This window comes from Myxocyprinus asiaticus, chromosome 30 (genome assembly GCF_019703515.2).
Source record: "Myxocyprinus asiaticus isolate MX2 ecotype Aquarium Trade chromosome 30, UBuf_Myxa_2, whole genome shotgun sequence".
Taxonomy (NCBI): Eukaryota; Metazoa; Chordata; class Actinopteri; order Cypriniformes; family Catostomidae; genus Myxocyprinus; species Myxocyprinus asiaticus.
In genome coordinates, this window is record NC_059373.1 from 21,877,637 (window position 1) to 21,893,854 (window position 16,218).

The 16,218-nt window shown below is 40.7% G+C and overlaps 1 protein-coding gene across 1 annotated transcript in view; it reads left to right on the top strand.

The window, feature by feature from the left end:
• The window catches only part of adgrb2 (adhesion G protein-coupled receptor B2), a 445,556-nt gene that overhangs the window by 220,553 nt on the left and 208,785 nt on the right, over nt 1–16,218 (top strand). The gene's annotated exons all lie outside the window — the stretch shown is intronic.

Sequence of the window (16,218 nt, forward strand, 5' to 3'; positions counted from 1 at the left end):
ATGTCTCCACGGTAATGCGCTCAACAAGCCACGTGATTAGATGCACGGATTGACGGTCTCAGAAGCGGAGGCAACTGAGATTCGTCCTCTGCCACCCAGATTGAGGCGAGTCACTATGCCACCATGAGGACTTAGTATTGGGCACTCCAAATTGGGAAGAAAAGTGGAGAAAATAAAAGAATTATGGAGGCCACTGTGGTCTTGGGAACTTTCAATGCAGCAGAATTTTTTGAAGCCTTCCCCAGATCTGTGCCTTGACACAATCCTCTCTCTGAGCTCCTTTGACCTCATGGCTTAGTTTTTGCTCCGATATGCATTTTCAGCTGTAAGACCTTATATAGACAGGTGTGTGCCTTTTCAAATAATGTCCAATTAATTACATTTGCCACAGGTAGACTCAAATCAAAGTGTAGAAACATCTCAAAGATGATCCATAGAAATGGGATGCACCTGAGCTAAATTTCAAATGTTATAGAAAAGTGCCTAAATACTTATCTCAGTTTTTTTCTTTTTAATAAAGTTACTACAAATCTGTTTTTTATTAGTCATTAAGGGGTATGAAGTGTAGACTGATGTGAAAAAAAAAAATAATAATGTAAAAATGTTTAGCTGCAATATAACAAAATGTGGAAAAAATGAAGGGGTCTGAATACTTTCTGAATGCAATGTATGCTTGTATATGTATTTATGTGTATGTATGCATAAATCTTTCTGTTTATAATTACATTAATGCTGTTTTACTTTGTTTTTATGTAAAGCACTTTGAACAAATTTTGTATGAGATGGTGCTATACAAATGAAAATGAATTGAATTGGAACTTGGTTTCAATTAGTAAGAACAAATCCAGTCTCTGTATGTCTTGCCTCTGTTTGCTTACTTGTCCCTGGGTTTAATTATGTACCCCACTATCAGGTGATATCTTGTCACTCCTGGTTCTTCAGCCTTCTCATGATCTCACAGGTGATGCACTGCTGTGCTCATTTGCTGTGTGAAGTACAGTTGGACACAGTGTAGAATATTGTCAATTATACTGTATCTCAGAGCTATTACCTTGGAATATTGGACATTAATTAATAACTTCCATTCTGTTGAGACATCAGTACCTGCACACCACACCTTTGATATACATATATATTTTTTTTCTGGTCCAATAAATACAACAGTACTCCTCAACTGTCATATGTGTATGCCTATTGTAGTTGTGCTGTAATCTGTTTACAAATTGAGTGACTGTCAATTTACCATACCACCAGTCATTGTACATGGTGGCAATGGTTGCCAACTATGTACATTTAATTTCTAACAGTATACACAATGTTTGTTGTCTCTCACACACACGCGATGCGATCATAAATGTAAGTTGGACTACATTCAAACTGTTCAGTGAATTGACAGATTTACTGAATTACTGGCTTAATTAACCACTCCTGCTAACAGTGTCATGGAAGCTATTTTTAAATTGTAGCTTTCCAAGCTACAAGTTACTGAAAACTTAAAGTAGCAAAAATACATTGAAGCTACTCCTTAGTAGTTAAAAAAGTAGGTAGCCACACTATAAGTTATTAATGAAAGTAGCTTACCACATTGATGTTATTTAGTGAAGAAAATATGTTTAAATATACTTTACCAGCCACTCAGATTATATATTTTTAATTTGCTATCAGAAGTTCTGAAAATCTGATTACCAATGTGTGACGCTACACTGCTACTCATCAGAAATATACCTATAGTTTTTCTTGAGCAAGCATCACATGATTGTATGACTGTAAAGGCGGTACAGAGCCATGATTAATGCATAGATATGCATCCTAGCTCAGACACTTACTTACAATGGCAAATCCCAAAGTCACATTGCGGACTTGGCCCTGACCACATACAGTGGCATGCAAAAGTTTGGGCACCCCTGGTCAAAATTTCTGTTGCTCTGAATAGTTAAGTGAGTAGAAGATGAACTGATCTCCAAAAGGCATAAAGTTAAAGATGAGACATTCTTTTCAACATTTTTATTTTGTACAATTTTAGAGTGAAAAAGAAAGGAGCACCATGCAAAAGTTTGGGCACCCCAAGAGATTTGAGCTCTCAGATAACCTTTACCAAGGTCTCAGACCTTAATTAGCTTGTTAGGGCTATGGCTTGTTCACAATCATCGTTTGGAAAGGCCAGGTGATGCAAATTTCAAAGCTTTATACAAACTCTGACTCCTCAAATCTTGTCCCAACAATCAGCAGCCATGGGCTCCTCTAAGCAGTTGCCTAGCACTCTGAAAATTAAAATAATTGATGCCCACAAAGCAGGAAAAGGCTATTAGAAGATAGCAAAGCGTTTTCAGGTAGCCGTTTCCTCAGTTCGTAATGTAATTAAGAAATGGCAGTTAACAGGAAGGGTGGAGTTCAAGTTGAGGTCTGGAAGACCAAGAAAACTTTCAGAGAGAACTCCTCATAGGATTGCTAGAAAGGCAAATCAAAACCCCTGTTTGACTGCAAAAGACCTTAAGGAAGATTTAGCAGACTCTAGAGTAGTGGTGCACTGTTCTACTGCGCAGCGTCACCTTCACAAATATGACCTTCATGGAAGAGTCATGAGAAGAAAACCTTTCCTGCATCCTCACCACAAATTTCAGCATCAGAAGGTTTCAAATTAACATCTAAACAAGCCTGATGCATTTTGGAAACAAGTCATGCGGACTTATGAAGTTAAAATATAACTTTTTGGCCGCAATGAGCAAAGGTATGTTTGGAGAAAAAAGGGTGCAGAATTTCATGAAAAGAACACCTCTCCAACTGTTAAGCACGGGGGTGGATCGATCATGCTTTGGGCTTGTGTTGATGCCAGTGGCACAGGGGAACATTTCACTGGTAGAGGAAAGAATGGATTAAATTAAATACCAGCAAATTCTGGAAGCAAACATCACACCATCTGTAAAAAAAGCTGAAGATTAAAAGAGGATTGCTTCTACAACAGGATAATGATCCTAAACACACCTCAAAATCCACAATGGACTATCTCAAGAGGTGAAAGCTGAAGCTTTTGCCATGGCCCTCACAGTCTAGGCCCTGACCTAAACATCATCAAAAATCTGTGGATAGACCTCAAAAGAGCAGTGCATGCAAGACGGCCCAAGAATCTCACATAACTAGAAGCCTTTTGCAAGGAATGGGTGAAAATCCCCCAAACAAAACTTGAAAGACACTTAGCTGGCTACAAAAAGCTTTTACAAGCTGTGATACTTGCCAGGGGGTGTTACTAAGTACTGACCATGCAGGGTGCCCAAAGTTTGCTTCGGGCACTTTTCCTTTTTTGTTATTTTGAAACTGTAAAAGATGAATATAAAAAAGTAAAATTGCTTAAAATATAAAAGAAATGTGTCATCTTTAACTTTAAGCCTTTTAGAAATTGCGCTTTGCTATTCACAGCAACAGACATTTTGATCAGGGGTGCCCAAACTTTTGCATGCCACTGTACATTTATGTTGACAAGGAAATACATACATAAATAAACACACTCATATAATTGTGCATAGTAGGTCACACCTTCTAGGAAGTATAGTCATAAATAGCCTTTGTGCTTGCATGCACACGCACACACACTTACGGTTTAGGGACATCTGTGCATAAAACGTGTAGTCAGAAGAGAGGGGTATGGGCAGGATGAGCCGTAAATCACTTCCTTTGTGTGGCTCACTGAGTCAGATGTAAGATCCACAACAAGGATATGTGAACACACACATTTTACCCCAGCAAAATACACAAAGTAATCAAAATTCAGACACTAAGGGGATTTAAAAAAAAAAAAAAAAAAAAAAAAAAATATATATATATATATATATATATATATATATATATATATATATATATATATATATATATATATATATATATATATATACATATTTTTTACATTTCAGAGAGACTGTTCAACACACCCATATTTCAATTGTTTTTCTTAGACAGCAATGTGATAAAATGGAGAAAAAAGTTGTCTGCTTCTCTTTTTCTTGAGAAAAGACCCCAGAAATCTCAAATGTCTTCTCTTTAGTTTCAGAAGAGATCTTAACAGATTTTAAAATGAAATCAAACATTTCTCATCGAATTCTAACGAGACCAAATTAGCTCGGCTATGCTATCCATGTTATTTTTATGGCACTCTACTCTTACTGTATATCAATAATGGTCTCATTTTTCTATTTTTATTCCTCCTAAGTAATTTAAGAAGAAGCATTTGAGACAAAGTTTATGTACATCATAAAAGTGCACACACAAAACAAACATTATGATGTTATCCCAAGTCCATTCAACATCCAAACCCAGTGACCTCCACCAAATACTTAGCAGCTGAAAACCCCAAGACATAAACCAAGCTGATGAAAGTTTAGAAAGGTCAGTTAACTCATCTTTTTAGCCCTATCGATTCTTTATAGCTGCTTCTTCTGCTTTTTTCCTTGTCTACATCTAAATCTCTTTGTCTGCAATGCACAGATCATAATTGTTTTATGGGGGAGGCCCAATACAGCATGCTGAACTAAGGCTTTTGTATTATTCACTCTCTATTTGTAGCTTCAGGGCAGCTCAGCAGAGATAGACACTTGTTATAATAACTGTTCAACCTTAACCGACTGATGGACGGGTCTTATTTACCACTCAGAGAACTCATCGGAAGTAGCGTGGGAGAGCTTGAGAGGAAGAATGGGGAGTTGTTGATGTTTTTGTGGAGAGGCAGGCTTCTGTTGGAGATTCATCGCTGGCATGTGGTGCTGATTGATTCTCTTATCAAAGCAGATTTTATTTTTGATACATCTGTTTTATGTCTGACGGCTGGTATGGTGCCTCCATGTGGTTTGCTGTTAAGCTACGTGGTTTAGTGTACTTTGAGATGTACTTTTCACAAAGCATTACCAAAAACACACTCTGTTGTGTAGGGGAGACCAGGGGCTATTGTAACAGACTATCTGTTCAATCTATCAGTCTTTTTAAGAGTTTGTAGGATAAAAGTTAACACAAATGACAAATTCTAATACCAGGGGCCATTATAACACTTTTTTTCTTTTTTTTTTTTTTTTTAATAAATAAATACAAAAAAATAATGGATGATTAAATTGCAAAATGTAATGTTGAAAATGCATAATTGATATTATTTCATAAAAATTTCTAGTTGAAGACTACTCGACTTTTTAGATGATCTATGTTCCTCAGTAAAAGGGATTTATATATATAAAAAATAATATCAATAAAATGTAGATACCACTTAGAGCTGAAAGCCTCTTGCTTTAACAGATATTATTTCTGGCAGGTAAAAGAATAAGTACCATATAAAGGTGAAAAAATATCTATTAATATTTAAAACAAGTTTACTTTGAGATGCTCTCTTATTTAAGACAGTTGGTTTATATTATTTAATATCAAAGTGAAGTATTATCAATGCTCATTATAATTAAATCTGTCTCGTTATAAATATATTAATGGCAGAGTTGCTTTTGGCACACATAAAGTTTATTATACCAAAACAGGGCAGTTATATTTGCAATAAAAAATAAATAAATAAATAAATAAATGTAAAAAGAAAGTTACCCCCAGCCTTCCATACTTTTAACCAGGTTTGCTGTACCTGATGGTTAAGGTTAGCATCTTTAAAAAGCCCTAGCTCAAAACTGATTGTTTTAAAGAATGAGCTTTACTTGAACCCAAGTATGTAACATAGACACACCGGCAGACCGTTCAATTAAATGGCTTCATTTTAAGCTAAATGCTGAACTTCATTTCTGACTTCCAAGAACACGCTGTGAGGGTGGTAGAAACATAATTCAACCTCTCTTTTTCTTTTTTAAAGTGCTAGCGTCATGAGCACTCAAACTCTTACACATAGACACAAACCAGATGCTTAGAAATATATAAAGTTGACTCTCAAGGGGAAATGCAGAGAAGCCGTCCTGGGATCATCAACATCTGTTTAGCATGCTGGACTCACGGGCAGGTTACACACCTTACTGCTGCATATATCTCTGGAAGATTATGCTTTACCACTGAGTCTCAGCTTGGAAAACATAGGGTTTTACTGATTACATACAGTTGAAGTCAGAAGTTTACATACACTTTGGTTTAAATAATTAAAACTAATTTTTTAACCACTCCACATATTTCATATTAGCAAACTATAGTTTTGGCAAGTTGTTTAGGGCATCTACTTTGTGCATGACACGAGTAATTTTTCCAACAATTGCTTACAGACAGATTGTTTCACTTTTAATGGACTATATCACAATTCCAGTGGGTCAGAAGTTTACTGTGCCTTTAAGCAGCTTGGAAAATTCCAGAAAATGATGTCAAGCCTTTAGGCAATTAGCCAATTAGCTTTTGATAGGCTAATTGGCAAATTGGAGTCAACTGGAGTTGTACGAAGTTTGGTGCGAAAGTGCAAATCAATCCCAGAACAACAGCAAAGGACCTTGCGAAGATGCTGGAGGAAACAGGTAGACAAGTATCTACAGCATGTCCACAGTAAAATGAGTCCTATGTTGACGTAATCTGAAAAGCTGCTCAGCAAGGAAGAAGCCACTGCTCCAAAACCACCATAAAAAAAGCCAAACTACAGTTTGCAAGTGCACATGGGACAAAGATCTTACTTTTTGGAGAAATGTCCTCTGGTCTGATGAAACAAAAATTCTGCCATAATTAGGCCATAATGACCATCAGTATGTTTGGAGGAAAAAGGGTGAGGCTTGCAAGCTGAAGAACACCATCCCAACCGTGAAGCATGGGGATGGCACCATCATGTTGTGGGGGTGCTTTGCTGCAGGAGGGACTGGTGCACTTCACAAAATAGATGGCATCATGATGAAGGAAAATTATGTGGATATATTGAAGCAACATCTCAAGACATCAGCCAGGAAGTTGAAGCTCCATCGCAAATGGGTGTTCCAAATGTACAATGACCCCAAGCATACTTCCAAAGTTGTGGCAAAATGGCTTAAGGACATCAAAGTCAAGGTATCGGAGTGGCCATCACAAAGCCCTGACTTCAATACAATAGAAAATTTCTGGGCAGAACTGAAAAAGCATGTGCAAGCAAGGAGGCCTACAAACCTGACTCAGTTACATCAGTTCTGTCTGGAAGAATGGGCCAAAATTCCAGCAACTTATTGTGAAAAGCTTGTGGAAGGCTACCCAAAACGGGTGACCCAAATGAAAAAAATTAAAGGCAATACTACCAAATACTAACAAAGTGTATGTAAACTTCTGACCCACTGGGAATATAATGAAAGAAATAAAAGCTGAAATAAATCATTCTCTCTACTATTATTCTGTGTAGCAAATTAGCTTAAAAAGGGAATTATTTATAACTAATTATAACTGGTTATAATTAATAATAAATATTTAGATTAGATCTTAGAATTAACTGTAGCAGAATCGATATTACAATTATTTGATCTGTCCGTCCAATATAAATATGTAGCAAATTAGCTTAAAAAGGGAATTATTTATAATTAATTATAACTGGTTATAATTAATAACAAATATTTAGATTAGATCTTAGAATTAACTGTAGCAGAATCGATATTACAATTACCTGATCTGTCCGTCCACCGAGCAGACAATATAATTATTTATCAGTTCTAGGAAGATTACTTTCCTGGCCAAGGAACAATAGCCTTCCTACTTATACAGTGCTAGCAGTAGTTTAGCATGTAGCAAGGAGCAACATTCAGTGACTTTGAATTGTGAGCGGAACACAGAGACAATCAATTGTGAATATAAGGGATTTAATAAATGAAACTATAACTAACATACAAACAAACTAAGCAAAACATACATATATAGAATGAAGGAAAGTAAGGAAAGGAGAGAGAAGAGCAGAGAATGGCAGTATTTCACATCAATTAACCACAACCTAAATGAGAATCATCAGAGGCACAATTCACCTTAAAAGGGGTTCAAACTTAAACACGCATCTAATCAGTTGTAAATGGTTACTTGCATTGGTTTGTTGCTGAATAAGAGTCTTGATGCGGTAGACGAGGTTCTCGACGATTTCTTTAGGAGTGAGTTGAAGAAGTCCACAGCAAATCCACAAAGTTACTTGAAGGTAAACACTGCCAGAAGGTTAAACTCAAGAGGAGAGTTTTGGAGTGTGTTGGTCTCAAGGAGAAGAGTTTTGAGCGATGATTAGTCTGCGTTCTGGAGTTTTGATAGTTCATTGCCGCACCCATTTTGTGGGTGGAGTGGCCAATCAGAGGCATGCATTTTGAGCGGGAGAGACATCCTTTGTCTCCGTTTATGGCCCATTCGCATTTTATTGCTGATCTGGACCGCTAGTGCAGCTTTTAATTCAAAACATAGTAAGAATTGTTCGATGCATTTCACGATCACATGGTGTACATTATGGTGTGAGAAATAAAGAGAAGATCATTTTGATACCAAGAAGGTAACCTCCAGACGATATTAAAGCAGAGATACACTCATACACTTGAATATAGGCATTTAACGTCTAACTAATACAAGTAAAGGGTTTTAACTAAGTTAATATAATAGGGGAATATACATACAACACATGCATATAGCAGATACATTTATAACTGCTTACTATGGCCTAAATAGAGAAAATGTCTTTAGGTGTGTGTGTGACGTGTATTGGAATTACTGGAGACAGACAACTGCTCTGGTGCCTGGCACGGGGGGGGTCACCCCTCTTTCTGTGGAATGTGTTTGAAGCTTGATGGAGACACTCCAGAGGCGACCTGTTTTAGCATCCTTTTGATAGTGATAAAGACCATCTGCAATTTAGCACCCATATAAATGTAAACGCGGAGGCCAGGTCAGTAATTTATATGCAAATGTCAAAAGGCTAAAAGGGTTTTTTTAAACAAAGTGTAATTAACCATCACTTACACAGACGTTACATCTGACATTTCACATTCTTAAAATAAAGTAGTGATCCTAACTGACCTAAGACAGGGAATGTTTTCTACAATTCAATGTCTATGAGTTTTACGAGTTTAAATGTATTTGGCTAAAGTTTATGTAAACTTCTGACTTAAACTGTATATAGATCAAGCACCTCTTTATTGCTACTGATAAATAGCAGCAAATATTTGAAGGGAAATTATGTATCTAGGCAGCAGTGCTGTATGGCGATAATTCCCAAGGGTTTTTTGCACCCCAGGGGTAATTAATCATGTTCCAGGGAGAATATGGCAATATTTTCGATTTTTCTTTATTAAGCATATGCAAAATATATCGTCTCGGTTACTATCATAACCTCCGTTCCCTGATGGAGGGAACGAGACGTTGTGTCGATGTAGTGACACTAGGGGTCGCCCTTGGGAGCCCCAAACACCTCTGATCTTTGAGAAAAGGCCAGTGGGGATTGGCAAGTGGAATTTGTATGCCACTTCCCCGGACATACGGGTATAAAAGGAGCTGTCTTGCAACCATTCATTCAGGTTTTGTGCTGAAGAGCCGAGATAAGGTCCCGGCCATTTCAGCAGGTAGTTCAGTGTCGTGGCAGGAGGGACACAACGTCTCGTTCCCTCCATCAGGGAACGGAGGTTACGACAGTAACCCCGAGAGGGGAGGAGTTCTACAAACACGGTGACTGGGGGCAGAGAGACCTCTGCCCAGGAAGACTCCTGGACCACCAGGGTTGACATCGCCTGCCCGAGAGACCGCCCTGTGACTTTTGTCACCCAGAGTGCGAGATCGATCGCCGAGCACAGCTCCTGCATCAATCCCGGGTCAGCACTACCCACATGCAGTTCTTTGAGTGCCTTGGCTTGGTGCACCTGCAGGAGAGCCATGGCATGCAGGGCGGAGGCGGCCTGTCCAGCAGCACTGTAGGCCTTAGCCGCCAGTGACGATGTGATTCTACAGGCCCTGGACGGGAGCCTCGGATGGTTCCGCCAGGTGGCGGCGCTCTGCGGGCACAAGTGCACTGCAATGGCCTGATCCACATGGGGAATCGCTAAATATCCCTTGGCCACCCCACTGTTGAGGGTAGTGAGCGCGGAGGTGCCCGCGGACCGGGTCCGGGCAGTAAAAGGTGCCCGCCATGATCGCATGAGCTCATCATGCACCTCCGGGAAGAAAGGTACTGGGGCAGGGCGTGGCCGTGAGTGGTGCTCTGGGCCCAGGAACCAATCGTCGATCCGCGAGGGTTCAGGGGGGAGTGGAGGATTCCACTCCAGCCCGACACTCGCAGCTGCCCAGGCAAGCATGGCCGCCAGTTCTGCGTCAGCCTGTGACTGGGCTACCGCACCCGAGGGTGGGAGCCCAGCCGAGTCCTCTGCGCCGGACTGGGCGAACCCGCTCTCCGATGCTGCTATCGATAACTCATCCTCTTCGCGAGCTCCGAATGAGATCGCGAACTCGCCCTGAGACGAGCCCGCGGTCTCATCCCAGAATCCGACCGGGGCACACGAGTGTGCTGGGGAATGGGAGGTCCGTGGGGGGGTTTCCTGGCAGAGAAGCTCCCATTGAGGTCCCCAAATCGCCTCCAGTGCTAACCATCTCTGCCTCATACCCGTAGGTAGAAGGACCGAGGCGGGGAGCTGCTGGGATGGCTTTCCCTCTGACGAAGGAAAGCCGCGACCGCAATGTTGCCATGGTCATGTTTTCACAATGAAGACATGAACCATCCACGAAAGATGTCTCCACGTGGGAAGCACCCAAACACGTGAGACAGCGATTGTGGTCATCAGAAGTGGAGAGATAGGGTTCGCAACCAGGTATAATACATAAACAAAAAGGCATCTTGAAAAAGACGCTTTCATAAGTGCCATTCTATTAGTACAAAATATACTCTTTATGAGGAAAGAATATACTCTTTTAGCTGCTGAAATGCCCAGGGGTGTTTTCTGCACAACGGTGGTGCAAGAGGGGGAGAAACCGCTGTAATGCGCCGTAAATCCAACAGCTTTCACTGGATAGAGGTGAATGGATCGGCAGAGTAATTCAGCTCGCTGAACACAACCGCTCAGCTCTGAAGAAAAAATCTGAATGAGTGGTTGCAAGCCAGCTCCTTTTATACCAGTATGTCCGGGGGAGTGGCATGCAAATTCCACTCGCCAATTCCTATTGGCTTTTTCTCAAAGATCAGAGGTGTTTGGGGCTCCCAAGGGTGACCCCTAGTGTCACTACATCGACACAACATCGAGTGAGTGACAGAAGGGGAACACATCTTTAGAATGTAAGGACTGGTGGAAATTACATCCACACTAATCTGTTTTCATTTAAAAATTTGTTTTCCAAAGTATTCAGTGCTAGCAAGCATTTTCCAAGACTTCGGTGGAGACATTGTCGAAGTGTAGATGAGAGGAGGAAATGAAGTCCAGTCTATGCATTTTCAAACAAAAACATATTAGAGTGAATGTGGTCTAAAACGTCTTACAAAACTACTCATATATTAAAACGACAATTTATTACAATTAATCTCATGATGTTTTCAGTGATTATGTTTTAAAGAAAAAAATGTATGCATAATGTATGCTCATTTTATAAATTTGTGTGGATGACACTTGTAGCAGAATATAAATATGCTACTTCTGATTCTGTTGTTCACATATGATATTATAATAATATATTATCATATTATATTATTTTCACATATTATGAGAACACATTTCAGGTTTGGTGTCGATAAATGGGTACATAAATTGAGGGTCCATAAGATGAAAAATGCTGGGAAACACTGCTGTATGGTGAGTTTTATAATCTGTACTCTGATGTGTGGTTAACACGAAGACCGATGCAAGACTGATGAAGTGTTGGGCTGTTCCATTCTCTATAGCTGGATGTAAATAAGAATTGGAGTGGCACACTGGATGCTCTGTGAATATGGCAGGGAGGAGATGGGTGGTGGTTAATGGAGATGTTTATAAGCATTTCCTAGAAGAGGGGGTGTACATGTTATTGTGAAATGTACTGGAACCCCATCGTTCAAAGACATGAAGGAATGAGTCTAAAGGCGGCTACGCACTAGAGTTTAAGCTGCTTCAGAGAACGCTGCGAATGCATTGATTTCATTGGGGATAGTGTGTCGAAACAACAAGAATGTAAATGCAAAGGTTTGCGATAGTGACACTCTGTCATGCGACCAAAAGTTGAGAGCTTTCAACTTTTGCTGCAATGCACTCTGACATAGACATGCATTGACCAATGAGAATCTTGAAAAGGCAAAACTAGTTGTGCTGTGAAATAATAAAAAAAATGTAATAATAATAACATGGCGGAAAAATTCATACATGCGGTTGTATTCATTCCTTGTCCTTTATTACTGTTCTCTGCCAGGCTAAAAGTTGAAGTGTTTCAATGTTTACTGCTACATTGTCGAAAAGTTCTATTTTAGATAGCTATCTCTATTGGCGATTGCTGCTTGTTTTCAAACTGAACCACCTCTTCCCTCAAGTACACATCTTCCAAACTGATCTTTCACACTTCCATGCGTCGCACATTCTGTCTGAGCTTTCCCTTGTGTGTAAGTGCCCTAAAGGTATCCCTTTACCCTGCTCATCAGACTTTACCTATGATTATAGATTACTCCTCCCCGAACATGTTCGTTCTTTTTTTGTCTTACTAAAATGTGTCAGAGTGGTGGACTTGGTGAAGTTGTGGTCAGTGCTGGTCCTCCGGCATATTAAGCTCTGGTGCTCGTGTGGGAGACGTGGGTTCGAGTTTGGCTCAGGTCATGTTTCCATTCCATTTAGATTTCTATCCCCATTAATTCCTCTCTCTCTCTCTCTCTCTCTCTCTCTCTCTTATACTGTGGCTATGTTCAGAATGGCATACTACTCTTATTACTGCAGTATATGGTATTTATACTGTGCTCAGTATGCAAATTTTCCATTCCAAACATAGCCTGTCTATCAATAAAATGTTGCCAAAAAGATGCTCTTTTCACACTTTGCTAACAGGAGACAGCGGTGAAGATCCAACAATGAGCAACAGTAGCAGAGCAAAAGGAGGCATAGGAGTGAGAGACAAAAAGAATGGAAAAACAAACCCTTGCCTTTCATGACACCACTATTGTCTTTTCCGTGACAGAGTAAATTAGTGTGATCGTCTGCGTGCGCGTCTGAGCTATCATAAGCGTATTAACGCAGGCCCTGCGGGAAGTGCTGGTAATCAGGTCTGTTTGACAGAGCCAACGGGATGAAGTCTCTAGAGTATCCATCCATCCCCTGAGCTCTAATGTATGTGATGCAGCTCTGTTTGCTAATTAAAACACCTCTCTTCCTTTCTTTTACTGCATTTTTATTTTCCCTCAGTTTGTTCTCAGTCTATTCTGCCCTACAAAACCAAAATGCAGAGTGAAACAGAGAAAAATGGCTTGAAAGGTTTGTGATGTGCAGCCAAATATCTAGCCAATTTTCTCTGAATTTGGGCATAGTCGCAGGGTAGTATTTGTGTTCTCGCTTTCAACTCGCCTTGTCCTCATTGTTTAATGTAGTTGCTTTGAAATGATTAAATATAAAAGGCAGTATATATTTATTTAAGTTTGCTGTTTAAAATGCAGGACTAAAGGTTCTGTCCCCTCTTCTGTTCAAATAAAGTACATCAATATACAACTACATCTATAACTTTTCTCTTGTCTCGGCATATAAAATCCCAACTGCACTGACCTGTGAATTACTTTTCACAGCAAAATAATTTAATTTGAACCCTAGAAGGTTGCAGCAAAACTGTAGTGTGGGGTGTTTCTTTCTCTGCCTCTTGACTAAGATGAATTCAGCATTGGGTTTGGGGGCTTGCTGAAGAATAAATCATGGCAAATAAATGTAATTTATTTTTTTGTTCATGTTGAGGATGTGTTTCCTGATTGTGAAATATTCTAAGCATCTGCAAACTGTAGTGGATGTCTTTGAGTGGTAATTTAGAAAGTGCCACAGAGAATCCACGTTGTCTTCTAGTGTTTTCTTCCTTCCGTTCTTGCTATCATATCTTATGGAAATCCTTTTTTCCTGTATAAGCCTGTGGAATTTATTAACATCGCATGCAGTTCATCTCCCCATGCACGCAGAGCAAAAGGTCAAGTCGACCATTCATCTCAAGAGAAGAGAATGCTACACACTGAATGACGAGTCTAGCTCTTCTATAGTTTCTGATAGCCAGTAAATGCAATAAAAAATTAGCATTTAAAGAGTACACATTTCATAAACATGTCAAGTTTGATCATGAAACTTGTTTTTCCAGTGTAATTTCTAGCAAAAAACAATCTATCTTATACTCAGTACTCTGTATGACTTTCTTTCTTCTGTGTAACAAAAAATAAGAAGTTCCCCATCTTCCCCATCAACCTGGTCGAGATTGCATGTGGGAGAAGAAGCTATCAGTCGGCTGGTGCAGGTCCTGATGGTGCGATACCGCCTGCCTGATTGTAGCAGTGAGAACAGCCCATGGCCCGTGTGGCTGGAGTCTCTGATGATCCTCCGAAATTTTTTTCACACACCGCCTGGTATATATGTCCTGGAGGGAGGGAAGCTCACCTCCGATGATGTGTCTGGCAGTTCGCACCACCCTTTGCAGTGCTTTGCGGTTGTGGGCGGTGCTATTGCCGTACCAGGCGGAGATGCAGCCAGTCAGGATGCTCTCTACAGTGCAGGTGTAGAACCATGTGAGGATGTGGCGGTTCATTCCAAACTTTCTCAGCCGTCTCAGGAAGAAGAGGCGCTGATGAGCCTTCTTCACAACGGCTTCAGTGTGGATGGACCATGTGAGCTCCTCAGTGATGTGGACACCCAGGAACTTGAAGCTGCTGACTCTCTCCACTGGTGCTCCATTGATGGTGATGGGACTGTGTTCTCTTCTCCTGAAGTCCACCACAAGCTCCTTTGTCTTACTGACATTGAGGGAGAGGTTGTGCTTTTGACACCAGTGTGTCATCACTGTGTAGGCTGTTTCATCATTGTCAGGGATCAGACCTACCACCATCGTATCATCAGCAAACTTAATGATGGCATTGGAGCTGTGTGTTGCCACACAGTCATGTGTGTACAGGGAATACAGGAGTGGGCTGAGAACACAGCCCTGTGGGGCTCCAGTGTTGAGGGTCAGTGATGAGGAGATGTTGCTGCCCATTCTAACCACCTGGCATCTGCTTGACAGGAAGTCCAGGATCCAGCTGCACAGCGAGCTGTTTAAGCCCAGAGCCCGTAGTATCTCATCAAGCTTGGAGGGCACTATGGTGTTGAATGCTGAGCTGTAGTCTACAAACAACATTCTCACATAAGTGTTCTTTTTTTCCAGGTGGGAGAGAGCAGTGTGTATTGTAGATGCAATGGCATCATCAGTGGAGCAGTTGTTGCGGTAAGCCAACTGCAATGGGTCTAGTGATGGAGGCAGCACAGAGCAGATGTAATCTCTGATTAGTCTCTCAAAGCATTTGCTGATGATCAGAGCAACAGGACGCCAGTCATTTAAGCAAGTGATTTTGGATTGCTTTGGAACAGGCACAATGGTGGACGTTTTAAAGCATGTGGGGACTACAGACAAAGACAGGGAAAGGTTGAAAATGTCCGTAAAAACACCAGCCAGTTGGTTCGCCCATGCTCTGGTGACGTGGCCCGGAATGCCGTCTGGACCCGCGGCTTTGCGGATATTCACCCATCGGAAGGATCGGGTTACATCCGCTACAGAGTCGGAGAGTAAACTAACCTCTGTAGCTTCGGCTGCGAGAGCTCTCTCCACAAGGGCGGTGTTATTTCCCTCGAAACAAGCATAAAAAGTATTTAGCTCATCCGGGAGAGAGGCAGTGGTGTTCACGGCGGAGTTTTTATTCCCTTTAAAGTCCGCGATGATATTAATTCCCTGCCACATGCTTCTAGAGTTGGTGGTGTTGAACTGTCCTTCAATATTGTTCCTGTACTGACTTTTTGCTGTTCTGATTTGCTGTTCTGTTTTTCGGAGGGCATAACTGGCTTGTTTATGCTCCTCCACGTTCCCGGAATTAAAAGCGGAGGTCCGTGCATCAAGTGCCGCGCGAACATCGCTATTAATCCAAGGTTTCTGGTTCGGGTAGATCCGGATTGTTCTGATCGGAATGACGTCCTCTACGCACTTTCTGATTAAACACGTTACGCTATCAGCGTAAAGCTTGATGTCGTCATCAGAGGCGGACCAGAACATCTCCCAGTCCGCATGATCAAAACGGTTTTGACATGACATTTGTGGAGAGAATTAGTTATTTTTTTATTTTAAAATTTGGGTAAACTGAACTCTTTGTTCTCAAAATCA